General features: G+C 41.6%; 1 protein-coding gene across 2 annotated transcripts in view; it reads right to left on the bottom strand.

Annotated features, from left to right (window-relative positions):
- Positions 1-22534, bottom strand: part of LOC144826656 (hydroxylysine kinase-like) — a 248876-nt gene that overhangs the window by 147101 nt on the left and 79241 nt on the right. For both annotated transcript variants that reach the window (XM_078685215.1, XM_078685216.1), the window contains exon 2: positions 5401-5492. The gene's annotated coding sequence lies outside the window, so the exon portion shown is untranslated. The remainder of the gene's footprint in view (positions 1-5400; positions 5493-22534) is intronic.

Below are 22534 nucleotides of genomic sequence, written 5' to 3'. Positions count from 1 at the left end.
AACACATTAGGACTTGAGCTTCATAAAACAAGGTCGCCACAAACACAATCATATTAGTAATTGTTTTGCCTAGAAGACGCCCTATCATTCATGCTGGATACAAGATACCTCCTAAAGATTTCTTTTTTCCAAGTGTCATAGCAATGAAACTTTACACCGGAACTTAAAAATCCTCTAAATGTCAATTCGCACCAATTTTTGCTACAAGTGAAATTTGAAATGGAGCAAATTGCATCTGCACCATGGGTTTAAACATGGACTACACTGATTTCAGAACATTTTGCTCTTTATACATAAAGAAGTGGAAACAACACATTGTCTACTTTGTTAAATGTGAACTATGGGACTGTGCTTAAAGCAAAATCAGTTTGCTTATATGACATTAGTAGCAATAAAAGTGCAAAATCTTTTGCTTTCTGTCTATTAGCATTCCTTTGTTAAAAATTCTTAAGGGCGATATGTCTCACTTGAGCCCATAAAGCGTTTTCTACATTCCGTATTATGTAAAGCGAAAACTTATGGAAATTAATTTGCCCAATATTACTACTGTATTCTGTGAAATGGCCCTATCATTCTGTATATCTGAAAATTGTATGGTTCAATTATCAGTTTGGCAAACTTCTAAAAAGAAGTTTTAAAGAGCCCATTCTCGAATTCATAATTTCTGCAATACCATTAAGATACTAATGAATTTAACAGCCAATATGTCTACTTGATCACCTTTTGCCAACTTGGGTGCTGACTCCAAGGTGTTACTATATGCAAAAACTACACACCTATTCTAAGAAGAGCTGGGTGGAATGCGGCACAACACGGGGATCGATCAGTGTTTTGATCTCAGAAACCACTTGAATTTACTATTTTCTGACCCTGTCAAAATGTGCTATGGAATCGTTGCTGGTGTCAATTACCACACAACCAGAAATCTTGAATCGTGCACAAACTCTAGTTTTCACATGAATGTAGATATGGGCACTGAATAAATACCTAAGTTAATGTATCGGGGGACAGTGAGCCTCATAGAAGGTATAGTTTATGTTCTTTTTTTAAGTTTAGAAAGCTTTATTGAAATCAATAGACAATGTAGAACATCAGTACAAAGAAAATTGTAAAAAAATAAAAGTTGCAAGCAAACATTTTAAGTCTCAAAAGGGATATAAAAGCTATACCAATTACAAAAAGCTTTTCAGGATTTTTTGTTTTTAAGAAGGAACAGGAAAGAGAGAAAAGAAGAAAAAAGAAGAAAGAAAGAGAGAGAGAAGAAAGAGAGCAACATATCTTATACATCCAATATGTAATATTTATAAAAAAACGTAAGGATAAGTAACATTAAATGGTAATAACAACTAGGAGCAAAAAAAAAAGCGAAAAGGCAAAAATTCAAGTAACATGTGTGGAGAGAAAATCAGTAAGATGTAACCATAACAAATCCTTTATGATTAATAGAGGTAAAGCGGTGGCATAATCACGATCAAGTCTATGATGGTGGCATAACAATTCCTCCAAGCACTATTTGGAGATTTTTGAAGTGTCCTTCCAGTTAGTTGTGATGATCTGAAAGGAAATAGCTATAAACAAATCTATAAACTTTCGTGCATTAGATGAAACATTCCAAAGAGGTGAGGAACCACCCAAAAAAATATGTACAATGTCAAAAGGCAAGAGTCTATTATAGAAAAAATATAAGGTCTGTGTAGTGCTTGCGGAGCGAGAAGCTGTTTGTATTTTTGACCAGATAGAATACCAGATTTGATAGGAAAATTCCTGAGCTAAATCCTGTTCCCATGTGAGTTCTAGTTTTGATTTGACCCTGACAACCTGTGAATGTGAAAGTATTTTGTATATAGCAGCAGCTTTGAGAGGAGTAGAAAAATCTGGTGAAGGGGAGAGGGTCGGATCATTAATGGTCTGAGGGATGTTTTCAGAAAGTACTGAGGGTAGGGCATTTTTTAACAAGGGGCATTGGGAAGAATATGTGTCGGAGACCTGAAAAAATGTGCGAATATCTGAGAAATCCCTCGGTGAGTTATTTTTAAGTAAGTGGTCATAAGCGATGATGCCTTTATCAATCCACTCCTTCCAAAATAATGCCCTGTTGAGAATCAATATTGAAAGTAAAGAAGCGAGACAGCGAGAGAGAGAGCGCTTTAGAGTGTTTAAATATGGGGGTGATGAAGCGTCTTGGAGGCTGAGATAAACGAGTTGCTGTAAGAAATTAAAAGGGTGAGATTTGTGCCAGTTCGATTGAACTCCAAACATTTGAGGTAGGGCAAGAGGAGGAGTCTGAAAGAAAAGGCCAATTCTGTTTTACCAAGAAAGCGGAATGGTACCGACTAATATTAGGAAACTTATTCCTCCTAGGTCTTTAGGGTGTTGAAACCGGGACTAAGAAATCCTAGCTTTACGATTGTTCCATAAAATTTTTAGAAGGATCCGATTGATGGTTCTGAAAAAAAGGAGCGGGAGAGAGATGGGAAGCACGGAAAGATAAAAATTGACAATGGGAAGGAGCATCATTTTAATAGTTGAAAGTCTTCTACACCAGGCTAGGAAAAGAGGGGACCAACCTTCAATGAGATTAGATAACCTTTTCAGTATGTCTGCATGATTGATATTAATAGTTTCTCTAATAGTATTCGCATATAGGACATCTAAACATTTGCTGTTCCTAGGATTCCATTCAAAGCCAGAACCTTGAAACATGTGAGAGAGGCAGAATTTGTTTAAGGGTAAAAACTCAGATTTATCAATATTAAACTTGTAATTAGAAACTAAAGAGTATTCATTTAATAAGGAAAAAAGGAAAGGCAAGGAAGTAGACGGGTTAGAAATGTAAAGACGAATATCATCAGTGTAGGCAGTATATTTAATATCAATATTCTTAAATTTGAAATCAGTATAAGACGATGAGCGCCTAATTTTTTCCAGGAAAGGTTCTAAAGCAAGAATGAAAAGAAGAGGGGAAAGGGGGCAACCCTGTCTGGTACCTCTGTGGAGAGAAAAGTAATTAGATTGGGAGCCATTGACCCAAATGGAAGTGGAGGCGGCAGAATATAGCATAGGAAATATGCTGAATGACATGGGGACTAAAACCGTGCCATCTCAATGCTCTAAACATAAAGTCCCAGCTCACCCTATCAAATGCTTTCTCGACATCTAATGTGATAGCTGCAACAGGAGAATCCATCTTTGAAGCAAGGTGAATGATGTTGAGAAAGGTTCTTGAATTTTCAGTAATTGATCTACCCTTAACAAACCCCGATTGATAAATATTAATAAGATCAGGGATAACTTTATTGTTGCGAATGGCTAGAATTTTAGCATATATTTTACAATCAGTGTTAATTAGATAGGCCTATAATTTTTGCACATGGAAGGATCTTTGTCCTATTTAGCAATCAAACATAACATTGCATGAGTGAAAGAGGCAGCAGATTTACCTGTAGTAAGAAAATAATTAATCAGTGAGAGTAAATAGGGTATTAAGATTGATTTAAAGTGAAGATAATAGCGAACAGTAAAGCCGTCTGGGCCAGGAGGTTTGTGTTTGGGCAACAGAGTAATGGCATTGACTACCTCTTTATCTGATATAGGAGTATCTAGAGATATGAGATCTATAGAAGTTTCTGGAGATTTAGGAATGGTTTGAAAAAAGGAGTCAGTTTGCGCAGAAGACCGATTGGATTCTGGAGTGTATAGGGAGGTAGAATACTGAACAAAACAGTCAAGAATCTTATCATTTATAGAATGACAAACTCCTTGATTATCCTTAATAGCAATAATTTTGGATTTTGGCTTAATTTTGAGTTAGTTTGCAAGAGATTTACCCGCCTTATTCCGTCCACCATATATCTTTGCATTACATTTTAGAAGATTATTACTGGCACAATCCCCTGAGTGTTAATTGTATTGCATTTTTGCTTTAATGAGAGAAGATAATGTATCAGTAGAGTTTGTTGTGAAATATTGATGTTCAAGGTCTTTAATCTGTTTAAGGATAAGGGAAAACTGCGAGAGAGCTTTCTTCTTCTTCTGAGATACATAAGCAATAACAAATCCTGGTGCGGCATCTTTTAAGGCATCCCAAACAAAATGAAAATGAGGAGTAGAGTGAAGATTGTTATGGAAAAACTCTTCCATAAAGGATGCAAATTGTTCAACAAATTGGGAGTCTAAGAGAAGAGAATTATTAAAGCGCCAGCGACAAGAGGTGGGAGATGGTGTAGGGTAATCCAGATCTAAAATGATGGGGGTGTGGTCTTAAATGAGGATAAAGCCTATTTCTGAATTAGACATGAATTGCAAGGCGTGGTGTGTAAGGAAAATATAATCAATTCGGGAGTGAGATTTGTGAACAGGGGAAAAGAAGAAAAATTCTAATGTGTCGGGATGGGAAATTCTCCATGTGTCAATTAGTCCTCTAGAGGAAATGGCTCTATAGAACGATTTTTGCATCTTATTGGGAACATACTTGGCTTGTGACTTCCGATCCAGAAAGGGGTCCATGAGTTGGTTACAATCACCACCCACAATTAAGCTATCAGCTGTATGCGAAGAGAGAAGAGTAGAAAATTTGTTCCAAAAAGCTAAATCAATGCCATTAGGGCCGTAAACATTACAAAAAGAAAGTTGTGTATCATTAACAGTAGCATTCAAAAATAACCATCTACCACTGTTTCGTGAAACTCATTTTGCAACTGAACATTTAACGACTTGTGAAACAAAATAACAACACCATTTTTATTATTCACTGCCGGAGAACAAAAAATGTCTCCTACCCATTGCTTACGCAGTGAAGACAGATCTTGTATTTTGAGGTGTGTTTCTTGCAACAATGCAATTTGACATTTCAATCTCGCTAAATGAGATAAGACTCGCTGTTTTTAACAGGGTTGCGAATACCTTTAACATTCCAGGAGATAATGCGAAGACCCTTCATGAGTAAATGTTAAAAAAAGGTAAGCATAAGAATGAAGAAAAGTAAATAGCAGAAGACAGCCCGGGGAAAGGTATTCATATGAAATGGTCACAGCAGGTACAAGATAAGAGAAAAGTAAGGAACAAAGGTTGAGATGAAATAGAATTTTTTTTAGAAGAAAGTCAAAAAAAGAATAATGTTGCCAGAAAAAAAATAGCAAGGAGGAAAGAAGTTGTGTAGAAGGAGATAAAGAAGAGATGACAGAAAGCCAAGGGGCTTTAGTCATGGTAGTGAAATAAAAAAGAACAAGAAACAACGTTGTGGAGGAGGGTGGGGCGGCAAAAACCAAAACAACCACACCACTGGGGGAGGGCACCGAGAAACAAATATTGTTTATACAATTTCAGATGAAAAGGAAAGGATAACATATTCCAGAAAGGGAAAAAAAATAAACAAATGCGACAAGGAAAAAGGGAGCTTACCAGAGACAGGGGAACAAGTCAATTGGATACGTCAAACAAACAGACAGACGGATGATGTAATCAGGAATCTTCAACCACAGCACAAGAAAATCCTAAAAACAGACAAAAGGAAAAATTAGCAATGACAAACAACAAATGCAAAACCTAAGGAGTGAAGTAGAAGACGTATTAAACCAATCAATGTTTTCCAAGTTCCATGTGCTCTTCTCGATGTGTATGAATGAACTTCCGGAGATCAGCTGGGTCTTCAAATGAAAGAGTTCTGTCCTTGTAAGTCACTTTAAAGTAACAGGGATGTATAAGGCCATAGCGGGTGTTCATGGATTTTAAGGCTGGTCTGAGATCCAGACATTATTTGCGTCTACTAGCAGTTGGTTTGGACACATCCTAACTGAAAAAAACCTTGTGACCTGACCAGTACATCTGTTTGTGTTGTTTGGCAGCCGTTAGGATTTCCATAAGATCAGGGTAAAGCAGAAAATAGGCGATAATACCTCTTGGTTTGGTGGCAAAGGATGCGTTTTAAAGCCCTAGTCTATATGCTCTTTGAATATTAAAGTCAACTGATTTTGAGAGGCCAACAATCTGCAAAACCTGAGTTTTCAAGAAGGTGATCATATCTGATCCTTCAGAACCTTCAGGAATGCCATAAATACAAAGATTATTACGCCGGTTGCGGTTTCCTAAATCCGCAGTAGATTTTTTGAGTTGGTGAACTTCTTTGGTGAGGGTCTTGACTTTGGCAATGACATCCTGTGTGTCGTTGCCCTTTTATTAACATCAGATAGTCTCTTGTCAAGGCCGGACCATTTTTCCTCAATTCTTTGGAGGGTGGTGGTAGTGTCCGACATGAAGGGGTGGAAGAGACGCAATTCATCCATGATGTCCTCCAATGTGATGGGAAGAAGGGACTTAGTTGGAGAGGAAGGGTCTTTTTTAAGGCGTTTGCTGTTGTTGGCTGTAGAGTCCTTCTGACCCCCAGAAGAAGTCCCAGCTGTTCCATGCAACTTATTAGAGAGCGCTAGATCCATTTTGAATAGTTGAGCAAGAAGTAAAGTCAAAGACCAACACCAAAGGCAGGAAAAGACCAGAGACAATAATGTTATTAAAGCGAGATCGAGGAAAATGCAATCACTTCAGTGGAATGACTGGTAGAGTGTGAGTTGCTGCCGACACAACGAGGTTACAGAGTCCAAAATCCAGGTAAAAAGCACAGTATCAACTCAGCAGGTACCAAAAAGCTGTGTTTAATCAAATATAATACGCAAAGAAGGAGAGCCGTTGTGGAAGGCTCAGCATGTTATTGAAATAATGAGCTGCACAACAGCTATATACAGGTAGATGCAAGCTCCAGTACCATGGCTGCCACAATACTATCAAAACTATGACAGTCACAATACTATTAGAACTATGCAGAGTTGAGTGCGCAGTTACAAGTGACTATACAGTGGCAGCTGCAATAATATTAAATCTGGTGCAGAGTATTCTAGGTATATTCTCAGTAAAAGCTGCAAGCTGAGGGACAAGTAATTGTGCTTGAATAAGCTCGCACGCTGTGGAGAAACACCTGAGGAGAATAAGTTACAAAAACCAAAGCGCATATTTGGTGACAGCCGCCATGCTTATAGAAAGATTAGGCGAGTTTACTTGCATTGTGGAGGTTTTATTCTGTGCCAGTCGTAATGCGGGTCATGCTGAGGAGATTTGTGATGCACCGCTCTGAGCGCGATGAAAATGGCGGCCCGATCTCGAGGAACAACAGGAGAATCCAATTTGTGCTGAAAACAGGTCAACGCATTCTCAATAAAGGTCGGAAACTCGCCTCCGCAACCTGGCGTTCTCTGACGAAATCACAAGTGTTTGTGAGCGGACACTGTCCCTTTGGGAGGTCCCTTCGTGAGGAAGTTTGTCTCGGTGCAGCAGAGCCTCCTCAGGGTGCGGCCATCTTGCCGCTGCGCGCCGTCCATAGTTCATGTTCTTAATAAGTGATTTATGGCATGGCCATACATGTGAAAGACCTTACTGCATAAGAATGAAAGGAACTCTACACTATTCCTCTCGAAACAATTAGCGTGGCTCAATGGTTTTATTAACAGTGTTTAATAATACCCTTCTGCTAGTTTATCTGACAACCTAAGACATTAATTGTTTTAATTGCTGCCAATTTCTTTGTTCTAGTTAACACCTACTTCCGATGGCATGTCCATGGTGGCGATTGCAGAGTTCACTCAAGTATTAGTACAAGTGGTGATTTCCAATGCTAACAAGTTAACTCATTCCAAGAATCTTGACGGATACGCCACAGACAAGTCTTAGGCTCTATAAATCTCCAAGGCAGATTTTATGAAATGGCCGCCACACCTTCTGATTAATCTTTTCACATAACCAGGCATCAAAGTTTTGTTTTATCTAAACGCGCCCTCTAGGATGAGTTGGCTTCAAAACCTATGCCCAAAATGCCATGTCTTAACATTATTGACTTGTGTGCCACTTATAAAAAGGCTACAATATAAGTTTTTCCTTCAATTCACTTTCAAACTCATTGTTTTTGTTTGGTTGGTCACCTAATCCATAGTCTTCAAAATGTGCCAGAGTTATTTTCAATGCTATCTCAAGTATGAGCTATGATCACTACAGTATCTGGAAAAGAGGTTTGAAAAACATCCCTTGCCCAAGTGTAGGGACACCAGCTTTGATTTAAAGCAGAGCCTCTGCCAGGTCATTAATTAGTAGGTTATGAATTGGTTAAGAAATACGGGTGGCCCGCCCAGTACATAGGCATGGCAGGCATCATGGTAAGTGCATACTAGCCATTTCCATCCCCGGGGGTGGAGGATGGGGTTAAGGTGGGGATATCTAAGCTCCTTATGGTTGCATTGTTGAAGGAATGGCTATTATCATCCACCTCATTTGTTTTTGTTTTAATATTTTATTGGATTTTAAACAAGGGTAAGGAGTTGACATATCAGGACAGAATACAGTACCATTCAGGCATGAATACGGAATGTATAATGTTGGTCAGCTTTATAATGCCACAGAGTGTTTGATACATGACATTGCTACATGTAACATGTAAACAGGCATTTGGTAATGCATGGAGAATAGAGTGTATGCACACAGCGCAATGGCGTCTTAGTGGATTGTTCGTGTGGGGATAACTGTAAGGCCAAGTGCGTGTTATTTTGACAAAGGCACAAATAATAAGAAAATCAACAGCATAGGGGGACAGTGAACTAAGTAAACTGGACCAAACTAAAGCTCCCAACTGTCCTATGCCCAATAACCCATATTTGCCAACAATACTCATGTTTCCAACCACCGACCCAGCAAACCTTAATTGTGTGGGGTGAGCATGTAAGTATCAATCAACGCCCCATGTGGCTGATGCAAACTAAGTTGTCAGATCTCAACCCCTGCCTCACACTCTCCTGTGGGGGCATCCGGGGAATCTGAATCAGGGTGCATTTAATGTTGAAATGTTACAGGGATTCTGCTCAGACACAGAACTGTGCAGAGAGACTCAGGACCTCAGTGAATTAGGGAATGCCAAAAACTCACATTAGCACCCAAAATCCCCTACCAGACTAGCAATCAGTGTCACATTAGCTCTACGACCTATAACAAAGAAACCAATGATTAGACAACCTAGAAAACGCGACTAAGGACCATCTCAGGAATGGTGGGAAGTGCGAACACTCTTTTGTTATACGTTCATACCAGTTCACAACAGGAGTAAAATAGAAACACAGTAAGGTTAAAATGTTTATTTTAACGACGTGATCTCAAGCGCAGTATTTTAATCAACATAAGCATACATATGATTAAGAATAATACAGTCAGCATGGTTACAATTCCATAAAATACAAAAGGAGGAATCATATTATAATGATAGTGCAAACAGATAGGGCCTCTCCGTTGAGGATGTGTAGTTGAGGTAACCAGCAAAGAAGCATATGCTTTGCAGTACTCAGCCGGTGGACCGCCTGGCCCCGGGGACTAACCTGTTGCTAGGGCCCTGATGACCTCTTGGATTTCACTAGGAGCAATGGGTTCATCGAGCTCCATCCGCTGTTCAGCTGTGATGATGGTCAGTTGGATCATGGGGAAGAATGCCTCAATACTGTCCTGGCGAACTACTGTGATTGATTGGTTTAGAGAGATATAGTGGTGTGTTTATTCCACGTGTATGTCTTATTTGGCATATAGGAGGCATCCCGTAGAGAAGAGTAGTGAAAGCATGGGGTGTCTAGGTTGATCTTGATGTATCAGCCACACCAATAGCCGGCCTGTGCGATCCGACGATGCATGGGTGCAAAATAAATATGCAGCATAGTTAAGTCATCAGAACCGTTCCAGCAGTGAAGTATGTTCGCTGCGCGCTTCCATTAATAGGTGGGCATGAGCTGGGACATGTATCGACCAGGTCTTATGACGTTGAAGGGTGCGCTCAATATGGGAAATATTGCCATCAAACTGTTTGCGAATATTCCATTTCAATCAAACGCAATGCCTTCCGATGGTCACTTTAAAGGCAGAGTTGCCATTAAATTAAAAGTAGTCAGCAATAGCAGTTGAGAGCGAGGCGCAACATGGTGGGTCCTCCAGTGCTGTAGGTCTGTAGGTTGGAGGCACCACATTGGGATGGCAAGCATACCTTTCACCCATTCAAGCTGTCGATATTGGGGTTTGTGGTTCGAATGCATAAGCCCCAAGTAGTCTGTTTGCAGGATAAAAGGGAGTATGCTAGTCGACCCAACAAAGAGGTCTATTCTAACATGGAGCTTGTGCTGGGAGGATTAAAAGGAGTGCACACGCGCAATAGGATTATGAGCGTGCCACATACCTATGAGTTGCCAGTGCTGGAGCCAGTCACTTAGTGCTTGGGCACTGGATGTGGTAAGCATATGAGGTAGAGGAGGGAAAGAGAAAATAGAGCTGTACTAAACACGAAGTTACCCCCTGTAAGCCACGGAATCCCACTCCAACAAGACAGTTGGCCAGCTAGCGTTATGTAGGAACAAGGTCTGATCTGTGTTGAGGGCATATGTGGAAACCAGCAAGAGTCGGCAACCATCTAGGCGTCCTGTATTAACACATATCGGCCTTCAGTGTCCAGCACAACCTCATCTGCTACAAATTGGGTCCCCGGCTTTACCCAGATCAATACTCCTCTAGCGAATGAGGAATAATCAGTGTTTAATACATGGCCTGCCACTGCCTTTGGAGTCTTTTAGTGTTAAATGCATCTCCTGTAATAGTGCTATGTGAGTGGATCAACAATTGAGGTACGGGTACATGGCATAACAGCACGATGGTGTGTGCAAATCCCACACATTCCAGGTTACGATGCTAGTGTGGGTCATGTGGGAAATGTGGCATTGCCCAGCATGCGGTTAGCCCATTCAGGTCGGGGGGATCTTGTGACACAGCGGTGATGGTGGGTGAGAGCAATCAGGAGGGCTGGGAATTCCCAGGCAATCAATCATAACTGGAAAAGGAAAAAGGTATTTAACATGAAATATTATCAAAGCGAAGGGACAACAGGTATCTGCCCAAACTGCTGAACTGCCATAAGTTAGTAACCAGGCCTACAAGCAGTTGGAAAGAAACTTGGGGGGAGGCTCAGAACCCAAAGTGCCTCACCCCACATGTGAAGGATAAATAGATATGGAGTACAGTGATGAGCTACCTTATACAGTATTTCACAATCACGTCCGGGCTGGTAACCATAACTGGCCCTGTCAAACAGCTCGGCTGGCCTCAGGGAGGGGGCTGCTAGTTGGTAGCACCACTCCAGTCTCACCGTTGCCACTTTTGTAACAGGGGGCTGATATTGCAAAACCGGCCTGGTAACAAACACAGCACCCCAGGCGTCAAAAACCAGTCCCCACCCTGGCGTCCCACCAGGGAAACACCCAGGGCCCACTACAGCCAGTCTGGCCATGTTCACAATAGGGGACAGGCTAACTGTGCAACATATAGGAGAGCTTCCCATAGGAACTAGGCCCCCAGCAGCTGCAATAAAGAAAGATTAACACATGCATGAATAAAACAACACAAGAATGGAACAGCGAACAGTTAAGCAGACTCTAGGAGCATCAGCTGTTGGCACGTTAGATAAAGTTGTCCTCTGTCTGCGCGGTCACCTCAGGTGGGGCCAGTAAGTCCACCCTAGAGGACCACATGTTGGAGGAGCCATCATCACTGAAGAATTTTATGAAGCCGATATCAGTGTGGGGGCTCGGGCATGGCCCCGTATTGTGTATGCCAACTGTAGGGCCTGGCGTCTCTCCAAAATTACTTGTTCCACATTCAGAGCATTGCCGGAGTGTGAAGGACCATGCAGACAGTGCCCACGATGGCAGCCCTCGGTTATGCTCTCCAAGGTTGCGCCTTTTCAGATAGCAAAGGGTACGAAGTCATAAGTCCAGTGGACCCCATCCAGTCCTATGCCTCCGCAGAGGAGTTGAAGAAGCATGTGGCCCCCTCGGCCACCACGCAAAGGCGGGCTGTGAACAGGAGCAAATAGAGTTAGAGTTGACGCTTAACAACCAGGAAGGAACTCCTCTGTCACTGCACAGCCATGGTATAAGCAGGAAAGACCATAACTGAGGCATTATCCACCTTGATGTCCTGTAGCTTACGAGCCTCATGCAAGATAGTATCCCGGTAATTTAGCAGACCTAACAGAAAAGCCCTAAGATTGGCACTGGGAGGGGGGTCTACGGGTTGACACACGGTCGGCGCTTTCAACAGAGAAGAAGGGAGAGAGTGTTGCACCGAGGAGTAGAGCGCGGATCCAGTTTTCAACGTAAGTCACCTCATCCTGGACCTCAACACATTCTGGAAGGCCGGCTATACAAATATTGTTCCTTCTGGAGTGTCCCTCCTCATCCTCTATCCTGCACTTAAGAGAGTGTACACTGTCATCTAGGACCTGTTGCAAGGTTTCTGATTTGCAAGTTGCCGGTTGAAAGTTCAGCTAATGTCTGCTCAACATTGTGCACATTGTGCACTTTGTCGACTAATTTGCGGTGGTCGGCATGTAGTAGTGTGAAGTCTGCAGTTACTTTATCAATTCGATTTTCAAGTGACGTGTATGTTTGCTCAAGTTAAGTGTTGCCCCTATCTTCTCACAGCGTTTAGCACAATGCTCAGTTTGGTACCAAGGGATAGAGATGAATTCGGTGGTTGCGCAGCTTTGAGGTATCCACGTGGCTTCTCTCTAGTTGATGCCTGGTGTGGTGTCAGGGGTTGGACTACTGAGTGGAGGAGTCTCAAGGCCAGCTGGCTTGCACTGAGCATTTGAGGGCCCATTGTTGGGCTGGATATGCCTAGAATTCCCCACACACCGGCAAGCTGTATAATCCAATGACAGGAGTAGTGTCTGCAATACAAGGTGATCTAAATCAGCACAAAGGAAGGGCATCTGCGATGCGTCTGCTGAAAGCATCAGAGTCCATGTGGAGGCGCCATCAAAGAGGGCCAACGTGCATGCGCCTTAGTGTGCGATGGGGCGCTGGGGTGCCGCAGCACGAGCAGCCCAAGGGGCAGCCCAAGGAACAGCTCAAGGAGGCACCAGGCAGGCCTGTCACTTAATGAATACAGGGAGAGTGGCATAAAGTGGGGCCCACTTGCGTGCACTAGGGGAAAAAATGTGGTGCCGCAGCACTGGCAGCATCCGGCCTCTGGTTGATTACGCTGGTTATGCAGTATCTGATTAATCAATCTGGGGGCTTGACGACTGCATGTTGTTTCTCCCATGTCGACCTCCAGATGGGCCCGCTTGCAGACACCTTTGTGTGGATCGTGGTGTCATGGTGTCGCAGCATGATCAGCCCTACAGTGCCTGCAGCTCCACTAGGCCCGTTGCTCAGAGGAACGGCAGCAGGCAGCTGATAAGATCTATATGTCTACCCCACAACTCTACAGACAAGCCAAATAATGTGAGGGAGAAAAAGGGGAAAGCCTCCAGGTGGGCTGGGCCCAACTGGAAATCATACCAGGGATAGCGTGCTTTGTGACTTATAAGCTAGGGTACCTGGTGGTCAAAAGGGATGTAGTCTACTGCACTCCCCAAGCAGTGTAAAGTGACCCTTCATTCAGGAGCAGGTGCGGGCCGCAAGGCAGGGCCTCACCGAAACTCCCTACACCAGTCTCCTCAGTAAAGGCAGTGGTCAATGGATGGCAACTGAGGGAGGAAAATGGTCTAGTCGTCAATGATAGATGTCCGATAGTACTAAGGATGAATGCCTGATAATGGGGTAGTAGCGTTAAGCCTCCTTAGAGTGCATCGCCATCTTGACCCTGCTAGCCACGCCTCTCTTATTATCCACCTCGTTATTGGATCAAGTTTTAACTTCACTCAAGTTTTAATGTCAGCCAATAATTAGACAGATTTATTGACTCAAACAAGACTTTAAAACTAATAAATGCCAGATACAATGTCCTCTTATTCAGGTTAAAATTCTTCTTGAACATTAGTTGCATGTGGAAGCCATGGTATTGTTGGAATGAAAATGTTTTCGCTGCCTTTGTTTGTGCATTGTTCTATGTAAGTTAGCATTCGCAGCACCATTTTGTGTTTGCCCACCATTTTGAACCATGATCAAAACTAATGTCTGTGTTCCTGAAGAACGGTTTCTGGTGAGTTTCATTTCTTCAAGGCCTAGGTCAGCTAATGAATACACTGTTCTTATTAGCGCATACCTTTCCCTCTAGAAAGAGGCCTTCTACCCCTAGTGGTGGGCACGGACATAGTGACCTTGGGTAGGAGATAGTGTGTGCCCGGCCTCAGAGTCAAAACCTATCCTACTGTACTTCTTTGTTTAGCTGCATCTGCCTGGAAAATTCCATTCTGGTCGCGGCTTCAACGGTTCTGAATTGTACATAATGTATCTCTATCTTTGCTGATGCCAGTCACACTCTGCAGCACTCCTAGAGACTGGGCAGACCCGGCTCCGCTCGGGTGTATCTGAATAAACATATACTGGTTTGTATTCTCTACTATCTGACAGACTCTTCATTTGGTATGGAAGGCTGACAGGTGGACGTGAGTGACCCGGGTGACACTAAACAGGCCGCTTCCTTCAGTTGACCCCCGAACAGGGACTCATTCGGATGAGTGACCCATCCCCTCACACGGGCAGGTGGGGAGGTCGGGCTATTGTCAGGTCGGACGGACAGATCAGGGATCCCTGCATGAGAGAGTTCCTGTACTCACAGCTGCCCCATCTGTATCGCTAGACGGTTCCTCACCCAGCACTCATCCCTTCTGGAGTCCTGAATGGCCAAACCCTTGGATCTGACCATTTTGTCCGAAGAGTTGGTAGTGGAGAATACATTTGTTTGACCTGCATATATCAGGTGAGTTTGTTTTGGTTATTTGTTGATATGGTGCCATTTTGGTTTGCCTTTGATACGGTCTGAGGACCGTCTTTGGGATCAAAGCACTTGCAATTGCTTTGCCAAGCAAAATAATGAATTTGGATCTCTTTTGAAAATGCCTGGACTTAGTCGTTTCTTGGTTTACTATTTTCGTTGTTGTTCTGCAGATGCTTGATTGGAAAAAGCTCAGCTGGCACCTCCAGAAAGCACTCATAATCTTGATTTGTATGTGAAACATGGTATTGGCCCTATTATGTTTAGTACATTATGGCACAAATATACGAGGGACAATGCTGAGTTGCAGTGGACGTTGACAGGCACTTTTGATGACCAAAAAAGTGGGTTTTTACAGAACAAATTGTGTGTGAGACGAAGTAGGCAGTCTATGGTTGATTCTCTTCGAATGTGGCAGAAGGAGGCTAAACAGAAACAATTAAAGATAGAAAGGGAGGCACAAAAGGGGTGAATGCAAACATTGACTCAGAAAGCTGTAGCGCATGATAGAAAGGAACAGGAGATAGGGATTGAACGTGTAGGTAGGAGGTTTCGATTACATATTGACAAATCTTATGTGGCCCAGGAAGAAAATTATACTTTCGTAGAGCAGTTATTGAAGAATAGACTCCCACCCCTGTATGCCCCACAAAAGATATATCCCCCTGTTCCATGGCCCTCACAGCCACCTGTTACTGTTGCTTCGACTGACCCTGTTTCTGTATCTATTGCTGCCATCTCGACGGCCGTGGCATCGGCTCCTTCTCTTTTTTCTCTTCCTTCTGCTTCCCTGCCATCCACAGCAACTGTGACTGCTAGCACCCCCCTCACAACCATTGTTTCAGCATATATGTTGCCAGCTTTTTATGTGACGCAGCCCTCAACATCATTGGTACCTGTCAGTCCAGTTGCCTCTCCTTCCCTGGTTTTTCATCCTCCGGTTTCCTTGAGTGAAAGTTTTATTATTTGTTTGATTAATTAAAATCTTACAAAAATGCTTAAAATATCACCAGGTAAAAACAATTTTTAAAACACTATAAACATGATTTATCTAATAACGCATAGTTAATAAAATACAAAAATGTAGTCATCAAGCTTTTTACCAACAACACATAAAAATTTCATAAGTACGTCTTTAGGGTTAAGGCATGCTATCACTGCTTGTCTGCATGTCCTTACTCCACGAGCATTGAGTAGTCTCTTAAGGGTGGTTTTCCTTTCACCTTCTAATTCAGGGCAAAGACATAGTAGATGTATAATATCCTCTTGCCCACATTTACATAACCTACATATAGTATTGTCCTCACTGCTCTTCCATGATGGTAAATGAGATAAACCCGGCCATAATCCAAAACGTACTCTGATAAAGATTTGTTTACTTTGCTGCGACCACGGTGTTTTAAGATATTCTTGAGGTTGTTTTTTTAAAAATCCGTTTATAATCGGCCATGCGTGTCTTCTTTTTACAAATACCTCTTTAACTTTTATCAGCGACAGTTGATTAGTCAGTTTGTTAATTGTTCTTTTGAAACTCTCCTGGGTAATTGTATTTTCCCAAATTGGTATTACGCCAAATTCTTCCTTAGCTTTATTTAGATAGGCCCAGGCTTGCAATTTCCGGTTGTCTTTGACTTCTTGCCATAGTATTTGGGACATTTGGTTTCCATGGTAATTTTTATACGATTCCATACTTTTAGAATTTGACCTTTTCTTGCAGACAGCTGGTTACTTATCCCAAATTCCAACCTCACCTGTGTTTGCGAGGCATTATGCGGTAGGTGAAATAAGATCTTGTAGATTTTAGCCACTGCATTATTAATTATCTCCGCATCTTTCCCATTTAATACCTCACAGCCATACGTCAATGTGGGCAGTAATTTTGCTGATATGATCTTTAATAAAGGGCCGTAGGACAATGCAGTTAATTTTTTTTGTATAATCCTAAATGCAGCAACCAAACTATTAGCCTTCCTAGTAATATCTTTTTTTTGTGGAAGGAAGTTTCTGCTATCATTAAATATAACTCCGAGATACCGGTAGTAATCAACTTGTTCTAGTTGAGTTTGTTCCAGTCTCCATTAGGATTTATTTTTAAATCTTGTATTTTTTGTAACTATCATTACTTTCGTCTTTGTTTAGTTTATTACCATTTCGTTTTCTTTTGCGTACATTGATATGCGATCGATTAATCTTTGCAGGCCCACTTTGGTTTGACTTAGAAGTACAACATCATCTGCGTACAGCAAATTAGATACTTGTTTTCCAGCTAGCCTCGGTGGATGTGCATTGACTTCGTTCAGTGCAATAGTCAGATCTGCTATAAATAGATTAAAAAGCAGTGGGGCAAGGACACAACCTTGCTTTAAGCCTCCCATCGTGTGCATTTTATTAGTTAATATTCGACCATCACCAATTCTTGCCTTGACCCAGTTGTCAGAGTTTAATAATTGTATCAATTTTAGCAGTGAGTCTGGAATTCCTTGATCCTTAAGTTTTTACAAAGTAGGTATCTGTTCACGCAGTCGAATGCCGATTTAAAATCGACAAAACAAAAATAGAGGGGCTGTTTAGCTAAAAGTGCCTTATCCATTAAAACCAATAGAATTAATATATTTGTGCAGGTTCCTAGACCTTTAATAAACCCAGTTTGATTTGGGGGTAATACTTGGTTTCCCACAACCCAATCTGTTAAATTTGATAGCAATAACCCGCAAACAATTTTGCGTCAGTATCTTGGAGGGTAATCAGGCGATAATTCTCTGGTATATATCTCTGGTTTATAGATAGGAGATATTATCGATCCTCTCAAAGATATTGGTATTTGTCCAGATTGCACAACTTCATTAAAGAGCTTTGTCAAATATGTGGCCAATAAGTCTGGATCTTCTTTGTAGAGTGCAAAAGGGATGCCATTTGGTCCTGGCGCTCCATCTTTTTGTTTCTTTATTAAGTTCATCACTCGATTTTCTGTAATGACAATTTCCAGATCAGATTCTAGGTCTGTTTAATCATCAGTGACTGTTTGTCTTTCTGTGTTTAGTTCAGATACAGGGTCTAGTGTCTTTTTAAGGAATACAAACCATTCATCTTCAGTTAAGGTGGATGCTACCATAGATTTGTTCGGTCTGCTTAAACCATTAATAATTTTCCAAAACTCCCTTGAGTTTACTTGGTTACAAGCATGAAAGATTTTTGTCCAAAGTTCTTGCTGAATCTTTCGCTCCAAAGTAATTTCCTCAAGTTACAATTGGTACTTTTAAATTGCATTCGTATTTCCTCAATATTTGGGAGCCTGGTTAGCTGCTTCCTCAGTCTATTTCGGGTCTGCTTAGCTTTTTTGATTGCATGTGGGAGGTTGATAGTAGTATCCCTCTTTTTCGTTTTGGGCATTCGTTTTTTTTATCACAAGATGTGGCATCAAACGGTTGAACTATTTTCTGCGTGAAAAGTTCCCACTGCTTAATTGCAGACTGTGTAATATGTTCTTTCAAACATTCTTTAATTAATTCCCGCGCCTTTTCTTTCATATCGTGCTTGTTTTTGGTCTTCCATATGAGCTTCCTATAATTGGTGGTACAGGTCTGACCAGGTGTTGTTAAATAATTTTGATGTTTTGAAGATGACAGTTTAATTTGTAATATTTGTTGGCTGTGATCACTTTCTAACACTTTCCTTAGTCGATACGATATAACTTTATCAAAAATGTTTATAGATACCATTGTATAATCTATTCTTGATTTAGACTTTTGTGTTTGGAATGACCAACCTGGAGGTATATCAGTTACAAACCTGCCATTTAATATTCTTAGTCCCAGTGCTTCCACGTCCATCAGTAGTTTTCTTCCAATTGGATTATGCTTGGTATTTGTTCGGGAGTCCAATATTTGTTCAGGAATTACCCATTGGTGATTTTGGGACTGTGTAAAAACATCCCGTATTAAATGTATTAACAGGTTTATATTAAAATCACCTGTAGGAATAAACTCAACAGTCGGGTCTTCTATTATTTGTTCTAATAAAAAACCTGTTAAAGCTACACTTATATCCTTCTTTGACGAGTACTTAGGTGGAATGTATATATTAACTAATATTAACGTTTCAAGTTTTTTTCCCACTTGTTACATATTTCAATTTTACTGCTTGGATGTTAGAATTGTTCGTGACCAATTGCTCATGTGTAATTCTCAAATCAATCAAAATGAATATCGCCAAGCCTCCACATGGTCGGCCAAATTTGTAATATCTAGTTGCAGGCACATAGTATCCTTTGTATCCTTGTAACAAAAAGGGGTCAATTTCCCATGTTTCCTGCAGGAGTATGATTTGATAGAGGTTTGTTGAAGTATCTATTTGAGCATTTTTTATCTTTTTACATATACCATTTATGTTCCATGAGCATACTCCTATTGGTACGTGATCCGGATTCCCTTCTTCTATTTTATATTGTGTTCTATCCTGTCACTGTCCATGCATTGCTGTCCGAATCCAATTTTCGGTAATTTGTTTTATTTTTCCAACTTTTATTTCATCCATGGTATTTTCCTCATCCCGATGTATTTTACCCAAGGGATTTTATAGTATCGCATACACTAAGTTGTTCATTCTCCTTTTAAAGTTAATCGTGGGTGATTCTTCTTTTATAAGCGGAGTAGGATATAACTTTAGGACAGGTTGGCTAATCTTTATCCCCCAGCTTTGAAATATTTCTTGTTCATGCAGGATTTGATCCACTACGGAATCTGTATTTATGGTTAGCAGTGTTAATGGTTGATTGCCTTCGGGGTTTTGTATAAACCCCACGTATTCAATATCTTTTGTGGTCACATTTTCTAATGATGGTACTGACTTCAGCAGCCGAAGAATATTACCTCTATTCAAATTGTCGTAGTTACATCGTGAGTCGTATAAAGGATTTGTGCAGTACTTTTCAGCAGTAACGATTTACCATCACAAGCTTGATAGTCTTTACATATAATATGCTTAACTTGACCGATTCTTGTAATAACTAGGTCATGCTTTTTAGATTTATATCCATTATCGTTGATCTCCTTTTTTGTTATTGCTGTGTTAGTCATAGATTCATCTATCCGTTGTCTTTGCACAACTAGATCTTCTTTTTGTTGCGTCATACTTCCGTTTGTTCTTGGAGGCTTATTTTGATCTTGGTGAATTGTTCTCTGTACTTTTTTACCTATATAGTTTTGGTCTTCATTTAAAGAGATTTCGGATTTCGGATTTCGGATTCTACAAAAGTCAGAGATTTCTTTTTTTTAAATCGGGTTACTTTGAATATCACACATAAAGCTCTTAGTTATTACACATCCATTTTCTTTTTGCCCATGTGTAGCTTTTTCCTCTTGGTCTTTCTTGCCCTCACTTTTTACTAAGTCAACTTGTTGGTCTGTAAAGTCTACCCAGTTTTTTCCCGACTTTGTAAATATGTCATAGTATTTTCCATTTTCTTTCCCTGCTTTTGCAGACTGAATCCCAAGGACATCACTATTTTGTTTTCCTGATCTCCCTTGACTTTGTTGTTCATTTATCATATCTACAGATATTTCCAATTTAGAATCAGCTTTTGCTATATTTTCACTCTTTGCCTTATTTCTTGCCTTGCAAATTTTTTTTCTTTGTCTCTTTGTTATTTCATAGACTAAATGATCTTCCTTGTCGGTTCCTTCTTTACTGCTTTGTGGTGAGAAATCGGGCAGTGATTCTTTACTATATAGCATATTAGACTCTTCTTGAGTCTCTTGCATGGTTTCGACATTCATGTCCATTCCATACCCAACTTGATTCACTTTTTTACCTTCTGCAGGGGCAATTGAATTTTTTTCCGAATATCCCAACCCCTCTTTTTGATCTTCATGTTCATTACAGAGAGAATAACACATCTCCTTTTTTTTATTATCATACTTTTTGTGTACTAATTCTTTAACATCTTCTAATATGGTGTTTACTACATCTGGGATAGTTGCAAGTTTGTTTATTATAGGTACACATGTACAATCAAAATAGTTGGATGCTGCTTCTTTTTGAGCTTTGTTTATTAAGTTATTTAGCTCGGCTAATTTTTGGTCTATTCCAGAGACTGCGTTGGCCATGACTCCAAGAATTTCAATTTGGGTATCCATTTTGTTTGACTGGTATGTCAGTGCTTCTAAAGTTAATGTTAAAGTTTGATAAAATATATCCCATATTGATATTAGACCTTGATTATCTGTATTTTTTGATTTTTTTTTTTTCACAACAACTTTTTATTTTATTTGAGGTAAAGCAGAGCAAAAAGGCGTGGTTCTCCACAATCAGGAGAGCGCCACCAAACATTGCAGCATAGTGTACACACATCATAAGAGAACCAAGGAAAAGAAGAAGAAGTCAAAGTAAGGATCCCTCTCCCCTACCCCTGTCCCCCCCAACACCCAACACCCCTTATCCCACCCTAACCCCATGCACGTGCAGTAGACACTCAGTAACATTGGTCGTAAGGCATGACACAGCAAGGAGGCACCAGGCACCATTGTCTACAACTCTTCCTCCGGCACCTCCGGGGGATCAAGAAGCAGCCCCCTGTACTCCGCCCATCTCTTCCAGATCTTAAAATGCTTATTGGGACAGCCCCTCGCCTCAAACACAGGTCGTTCCAATCCCATATAAAAATCTAAGCCGGCCTTCCATGCACACAGGGGGGGGGCCCGGACACTCTTCCACGCCCTGGCTAGGTCCCGCTTAGCCACTATTAAGCCCAGCAGCAACAAGTGGCGCTTGTAGATGTTCCCACCCACGCCCTCGAGTACATGGAGTAGGCCCAACCGATGGGTGCGTGGGAGGTCCCACCCCAAAACCTCAGACAAACAGTTCCATACGCCCCTCCAGAATCCGATCAATCTAGGGCATGACCACACTGTATGCAGCAGCGTACCCACCGTCGCGCCACACCGCAAACAATCCGACGAGCCAATCAGTCCAGCCTTCCAGAGCCTCTCTCGTGTATAATAAGCCCTATGGAGATACTTGAATTGAATGAGGCGAAGCCTCATCGCTATCGCGGTTCCACGTGGGGACTCCAGGGCTTCCCTCCAGTCGTCTTCGTCTAGGGGGCCTACGTCAGCCTCCCATGCGGCTTTCAAAGGCAGTAAGGTGGAGGAGCAGTGGGTCACCAACGTTTGATAAATACGAGAGATTTTCTTGTCACCCAGGTCCCCCATGAATATCTTAGCTTCGATGGGGCTAAACTCAGGGAGCGAGTCAAGGTCCGCGATACTGGGTGTAAGTGCATGTTGGAGTTGCAAGTAACGGAAAAACTGGGTCTGGGGCATTTCGAACTCAGCACTAAGGTCCTGGAAGGACTTAAGAGTAGTCCCGGACATGACCTGTCCCAATGTCGATATCCCAACAGCATCCCAGCCGTCGAACCCAGAGAGAGTCATCAGGCTGGGGAGTTGACCGTTATGCCACAACGGTGTCTCAGCAGTTAGCCTGCCCCACCAACCCATACGACGTAACGCCTGCCGCCACACCGTGAAGACCACCCTCGTGACGCATGGCAATATTCGCCGCAGCCGAGCCGAGTAGAGCACCGTATGCAAGGTATGGTCGCCCATCAATGAGCGCTCCAGGGCGTAGGCCGGGTCCCCTCTATCACCATACCACCATTCATTAAGTACGAGCAACTGTGAAGCCTGATAATATGACATCAGATCTGGGGTGGCTAAACCTCCACAATACGTGGAGAGGAAGCACGTCTTCAGGG

The sequence above is a fragment of the Lissotriton helveticus genome, chromosome 3_2 (genome assembly GCF_964261635.1).
Source record: "Lissotriton helveticus chromosome 3_2, aLisHel1.1, whole genome shotgun sequence".
In the NCBI taxonomy this organism is placed as follows: Eukaryota; Metazoa; Chordata; class Amphibia; order Caudata; family Salamandridae; genus Lissotriton; species Lissotriton helveticus.
This window is presented reverse-complemented; position numbering and strand designations above follow the sequence as displayed.